The sequence below is a fragment of the Alligator sinensis genome, unplaced genomic scaffold (genome assembly GCF_000455745.1).
Source record: "Alligator sinensis unplaced genomic scaffold, ASM45574v1 scaffold118_1, whole genome shotgun sequence".
Taxonomy (NCBI): Eukaryota; Metazoa; Chordata; order Crocodylia; family Alligatoridae; genus Alligator; species Alligator sinensis.
Window position 1 is genome coordinate 1,023,213 of NW_005841850.1, and position 6,637 is coordinate 1,029,849.

Here is a 6,637-nt window from a genome sequence, read left to right on the forward strand (position 1 = left end):
CGCCACGCTCCACCCCCGCCCGGGCCCCGGGCGCCTCCGAGGGCAGGCACGACCCACCCACCCCCGGGACGGGACGGGACGGCACCCCCGGACTCACCTGCAAGCCCCGCGGGCCGGCCCCGGCTGCTTCCCCCGGGGGAACCCCGCATTAAAAGGCAGCGGCGGGTGAGGGCAGACCCCCTGCGCTGTGCACTGCCCCGCTTTCCCTCCGCCTCTCTCTTTTTACCCGTCCATGGTGGGAGCTGGCCCCGGCCGTCCTTCGCAGGTCGTGTTTGCAAGCCTTTTCTCTTCTCTCCTTTCCGTTGTTGTTGTTGTTGTTGTTGTTACAAGCGACGCCCGTCTTCACGTGGCGTTTGCAGAGCGCTCAGCCCGAGCCGCCCCATCTTTTATTGGGGCCTCCCATGCCAGAAACAAGGGGGGAAAAAAAAAACCCAACCCGTTTGCTTCCTCTGCTTGGTATTTACAGCTGCGTTTGGCACCGTGCACAGAGCGGCGGTGACTTGGGATGGCTGGATCCCTTTGCAAACCGGCGGGCTTGTCCTTTCCAGACGGCCCTTGGTCGTGTTCGTGGGCCTGGTCCGCGCGCGCCACGACGATGCCCGCGGTTTCGTGACAGGAGATCAAACCGGTGCTGTCCTGACGCCTCAGCTACTCACAGTCAGCATCCTGCCTCCTCCAGCTGACCGCGGGTCAGGGGCTCAGCGGCAGCTCTCCTCTGAGAGGAGGAGGAGGAGGAGGAACCGCACTTTTAGGCGTGCAATGGCTGAGCTACCGACTCGTGCCCAAGGGGCACGCCGCTGGGGCAGGGACTTCCGCAGGGCCGCTCGGCAGCAGCCCTTCGGCCCTCGCCAAGGGCATTCGTGGCACGTGCTGGAAGGGGGAGCGGGTCCTGCCATCACTCGGTGCCGTGTTTGATAGGGGCCATCCGGTGACAGCAGGAAGACCCAGGAAACCTGGAGGTTAAGCTCGTGGGACGTGGGATGACCCAAGACTTTGTTAAACCCAACACAGGGACAACGTGCAAGTCACTCCGCAACCTCCGTGACGTCTGGGTGGGTTCCCGCGCAGCGCGACGCAACACGCCAACACGCCGCAAACCAGGCGATTCCCCGCCAGCCTGCCGATGGCAGCCGCTACAATATTTGAAGCTTTTCTACATCCTGCCCCCTCAAGAAAACTGCACAACGCAGCCGATCGTCTTGTCCGGAGGGACGTGCATGCCAAAATGAGGCTGGGGCAAGCGTGGCACTTCCGTACTGTTTGCACCTCGTTCTTATGCGAGGCAATCAAGGGACGCGGGGCCAATTTCTGACCCCGCGTATTATTTCTGTTTGTTTTACAGCAGCTTCCTCAACATCCGGGTCACGCTGCGCTCGGCCCTGCCAGGCTGAACAGTTCACGTATGAATCGGGCGAGATGCACACGCAGGGGGGAGTGCAAATGGGGGGCAGAGAAAAGTGGTCACAAGCAGATTTGTGGCAGAGCCAGGAATAGGCCCACATTGCAGTGCTGTATCTACCGCTGCCACTCAGCTGCCCGGCGAGCCCAGAATTTGGGGATTTGGCCCAGGGTTTCGGGAGCTGGCCCCAGTCGCATTCACCCAGCCTTGGCAGCGATTGGGTCAGACTGACGCCACGGTCAATATTTTTAGTTAATTAGCAGTTCATGGGGTTTGTTTTTTTTTCCAATCCTGCTCTTGCTACTCCAACGTCTCGCGGGCAGGCACGTCTCCACGCATCGTCTGAGTGCGCTATCACGGCTCCGGATCTTGCTGTTCGGACAAGTGCACGGTGAGAACCACCTTCCAAAAACGCACATTTTAAGTCAGTTCTTTAATCTCCAACTCTTGGGTTTTCTCCAGCTTTGACTGCTGCAAAGAGAAACCGGCTCTTTTTCCCAGTGGGTGAGCCAGGCACAGACTCCACGTTTTCTTTCCAGGCAGGATTGGCCTCACTGAACTTAACAGACATGGTCTCCGTCTTACGAAGCCCTAGAGGATCTCCCTCTCGCTTCGTCATCAGCAGCACAAAACATGGTAAGAAAACCACGACGGAGAACACCACCGCTGACCTTTCAACTGGAAATGACTCCAAGGTATCAAGGAGAGCTGTGCTATCGAATCCTGGATGAACACGATGGGCGCGGGGGAGACCGCAGGAACAGGAAGTGTCCAGAAACATCTGGATTTACCCAAGAGACAAACTGGTTAGGACGGGCGAGTAACAGTGGTTTAATCGCAGGTAAAAAGGAAAACCCGCATGGGGCTTTAGTTAGGGCCGAGGACGTTCCAGCCCAAAAATAGCACTTGGAAGCTTTTGATGCCCAAATTAAATCAAGAAGCTTCAGAGACTCGGGCTGGGAGAGTCCGGGAGAATCTAAGAGTAGTTTGACTTGACGGAGAAAAGAGAGAAAATAAAGGCACGGCATGGAAACTTCTCAACTTCTTCAAGATCCTCGTGCGGCCTGAGGATGCGCAAATGTACCTCCAGCTGCCGAGAGGAGGTGGCCCTCACGACACCGGGGGGTGGCTAGGAAGCAAGAGAGAGCCGGGAAAGGGGCCGGAGGCTGATGAACTGGAGGAGTCAGGAGGGGAGTAGATATTCCTAGGGAGGCTGAGAAAGGAGGTGGGCAGTATTAAACGGGGGATCCAGGGCAGTCGTGTGATGGGACACGCACTTGCTCTCCTCACTCAGCTGAGAAAATAAACACCAAAGTACAGCCTGAGACAAGCAGCTCCCACCAGGTTTGAATCCGGCTCCAAATCCTCAGTCTCAAGCCGTAGCACAACAGAGCGCTGGGCGCTGCTCTCAGACAGTCATACAAGTCCTAGCCCTCTCCTGGTAGGAACACAAGACCCCGATGTTTCCCGTGAAGCCAAGAGCAAAATCAATTCCTATTGACCTTAATGGTGCAGGGTCAGGAAGAGCAGTTCTCCGTGTTGGGCTGTTTCTACCATCAGAGCTGGGAGACCAAAGCACAAGGGTTCATTTTAGGGAGAGGAGCCGAATTCCCGAGGACTTGGAGAGCAAATGCATCTGACACTCGAGCATCCTGCTGTCTTCCACTGCCTTTGGGGTGCGTGTCCACGGGCAGGATCGAGCCGGGGAGCTGGGAATTTTCTCCTGACAAAAGAGGATTTAGTTGTGGGTTTGCATCCAAAACTCCCTGTCGGTAGTGGGAGGGGAAGGAATGGGAAAAGCAGAGAGCGGGGAGATGTCCGTGCTGGAAAAGAGCATGCATCCGCTCTCACATCTGCCTTCTGTTCTAGAGGGCAAGAAAGGGTGGATGAAATGCGAAGCAAAGAGACAAGTAGGAAAGTCTTGCTCCTAAGAGCTATCTGGGAAAGGGGCCATTTCAGGCCCACTGTGCATTTCAGTCCTGGACAGACCAGTGCCGAATACTCCTCTGGCCACAGCTGTACAGGGAATTGTTATCTCACATCCATTTAGATAAAGCAGCAGTGAACATAATGTCTTTTTCGCCTGGGACAGGGAAACCAAATAAACTGGATGATGAGAAAAGCAGGAACGAGTGGCTTTGCTAACCATCCAGTGGCAGCTGATGGTGGTTCACTAGGCACGAACCAACCCGAAGAAAGTTTCTGGAGGGGAGACTGCAGCTTGTCGGATACCTACCAGACCACAGGGGAGGGTGCTCTCAGCTATTGGGCTCCTTGCGCCGACAGCCGCTTCATCCCTACAAGCAGCAGCTACAGGATCCAGCTGTTGTGTTGCTGAGCAATGCAGCCAAATCTCTTGCTCCCCAGTAAATGCAATCAGTGACTTCCCAGGTCTTGCCAATCCCTTACTTCCTTTGGAGATAAGTTCTGAAAATAAAATGAAAACTTCGGGTCACAAGGGATTTTGCTCCCTGGAGGTCATTTGTTGCACTGGCCTTGGTCAAAACAATCAAAGACCAGACACGTCACGGCTCTGGGGGCAAGCGCCTTCTTAGCATAGCTCCACTGAGCTCATCACACCCCGCTAAGGTGCTGCTATGGCTTCAGCTCTGGTGGCAGCGCTAGGGGGGCTGGGCCCCTCTGTGCAGAGGTAGCTCTGCCAACAGCAGGAGTTTTGCAGCATCCAGACTTGCTCTAACCCCAGCCCCTGAAGAGCGGCAGATCTGCGTCTACACAAGGGATTTTGTTAGCAGAGCCACATCAGCTATAGGGCATGGTCTTTGCGTGCTCCAGCCAACATAGCCCAATCCACCTTGCAAACTTCTTCCAGGAGAGCTAAGTCCTGCATTACCTGTAAGGACCAGACTAATTTACCAATGAGCACACTGTCCTGAGGAACATGCCTGGTGCCCATAAAGTTAGAGACTCAGATCCCCAGGTTCTCATCTGCAGGTATCAACATGGAAAGCCTGGCTCCCTCATGTAGGTGCCCACACGTCTGCCCCCTCCATAGATTCATATTCATGGATGATGAGGCTAGAAGAGATCATCGGGTCCAGCCCCCTGCACCTTAAACACGCTCGAGAACAAGCGACATGCTTGGGCTTTCCGAGACCAAACGACGACATGCAAAGAGCATGCTGCGCAGACAGGCCCTGGCAATAACCCCGTGCTAGAAATAGAACAAAGTCCTTTTTTTTTTACCAAGCAAGTTGGGAATCAAGCAACGAAGAACCAGACTCTCTGGGAGCAAAACTGTACTAGAAATGATGCTCTGAGGCAGCTTGCTAGAAGGACTGGGTGCCTCTGCCTCATCCCAAGTAGCTGGAGAGCAGGGATTTCAAACCGGGAGTCCCAAGAGCAGTCCTTTGTTCTGCCCCTGGCTCGCTGTGCCCCCTCTGACACGCCAGCTACGTGCTTCAGCTTCCTGGGCGGTCTACCAGCAATCATATTTACTGATCGAGCATCTTTTGTCTATGATCGTCTCTAGGGACTTTACCTGCACTTCATTCTCAGGCCCCCGGGCAGTGGTTTTCCATCTTTTTTCATTTGCAGACCCCTAAAAAATTTCCAGTGGAGGTGTGGGCCCCTTTGAATTGTAAGTGTGCGTTTTCACATGCAGTTGATTGATCATAGTCACCTTTCGTGGACCCCTCGGGGCCCCCAGGTTGAAAACCACAGGTCGATCTTCCTGTCCGTGCCCAGCAGGACTCCCAGTGACCTCAGCGGGACATTGCAGCGCTGGGACCGTGCACAGAAAAAAACCCTAGGCGCTCCAGACTAATGCAAGGCAACCGATTAGCTAAGCCATGTACACCCGATATGGATTTCCACAGGGTTACTGCAGAGGTTGAGAAACGAAGGAAGTGCTGCACTGCCACGCTGGCAGCAAATCAAACAAAATGACATTAATTAAAGCATATGTTAGGAATAGGAAATTAAGCTAAAACAACATTTCATCTATGGCGTCTTCCTTGGGCACTTTAGCGAGGGTTTAAGTTTACTGCGGAGAAAGAGAAATGAGCAGGCTGGAGCAGAGGAGAGATGTGTGGGGAGTGAAAGGAATCCAAGCTTTAAAAGCTCTAGATTACACTCCTGAGGTCACCCTGTGTCTTTTTATTTTTAACTACGAGCCAGTTCTGCGCTCGTGAAAAAGCAGGGGCTGGCACCAGGCATCGGTCTGGGCCAGGATTGTGCAACCTGTGGCAGCTCAGTCTGGCACTGAAAACAAGCCCCCGCCCTGCACAGCCGGGCAAACTGCACCCAGGCATCTGCTCACGGAGGATTTTGCAAGAACAGGAGTCTCTTCGCTTCCACATCGTTGTCACGGCTCAGTCCCTCGCCTGCATTCATCCGCACAGCCTCCCTGGGAGTAAGGGTGCCATGCGCCCTATGTTACACCGGGGAACCAAGACACAGAGCCAAGGGCCCTGCTGCAGAGCAGGCCCCGTGCACTCCAGACTGGCTCATCCCTGCCCCTGACGGCGCTGTCTTAGCACTGCTCGCAGGCCCCCAGTCTCACGTGTGCTTATTGGGTTAGTTCAGGACTGCACGGAGAGCCGTGGGCGGGTGGCGTGTGCTTCGCAGCCGTGGTCCGAGGCAGCAGAGAGAACCTGGGCTCTCCCAGCCCCACCAGCATCTCAGCCACCGAACCATCCTGCCTCCCACCAGTAGACCAGGGGACTAGCTGACAGCCACATCCTATACAAGCAACACTGGGTTGCACTATATGGCTCTCCCCAAAGCACCCCCTGCCCACAAAGCTCTCCAGCTTACCAGTCTGCTGCTGGAAGCAAAGACCAGGGTCTGTAGGGCATCCTTTGGTTAGTGGCCATCCCAGGTGACTCTGCAGAGACTGAAGATGGGGAGACTCTGGACCAGAGTAGTAGCCCCTTTTCAACTGCAAGTCGCCAGAGAGACAGGAGATTCACAATGTACCGCAGCCCTTGGAAGTGTTTGGATACTGGCATTAGGGGAGTTACACCAGGAGATGGATTCAGCTGTCAGTGTTTAAGTTACACAGTCTTGTAAAATCCAGTGGAAAAGTTTAGCTGTTCTGCATACCTGCCCTTGGGCATCAGAAACACAGGCTTTGCCTTGGCGCAAGAGGCAGCCACCGCCTTATGCCCCCCAGTCATTCTTGGACCGTGCACCTTTGCACTTTCATAGATTCATAGATGTTAGGGTCGGAAGGGACCTCTATAGATCATCGAGTCCGACCCCCTGCATAGGCAGGAA

At 54.8% G+C, this 6,637-nt stretch overlaps 1 protein-coding gene across 4 annotated transcripts in view; it reads right to left on the minus strand.

Annotated features, from left to right (window-relative positions):
* The window catches only part of TBX4 (T-box 4), an 81,052-nt gene that overhangs the window by 44,731 nt on the left and 29,684 nt on the right, over window positions 1-6,637 (minus strand). The window contains exon 2 of one of the 4 annotated variants that reach the window (XM_025210079.1): window positions 3,636-3,826. The exons of the other annotated variants lie outside the window; for them this stretch is intronic. The gene's annotated coding sequence lies outside the window, so the exon portion shown is untranslated. The remainder of the gene's footprint in view (window positions 1-3,635; window positions 3,827-6,637) is intronic. 4 annotated transcript variants of the gene reach the window in all.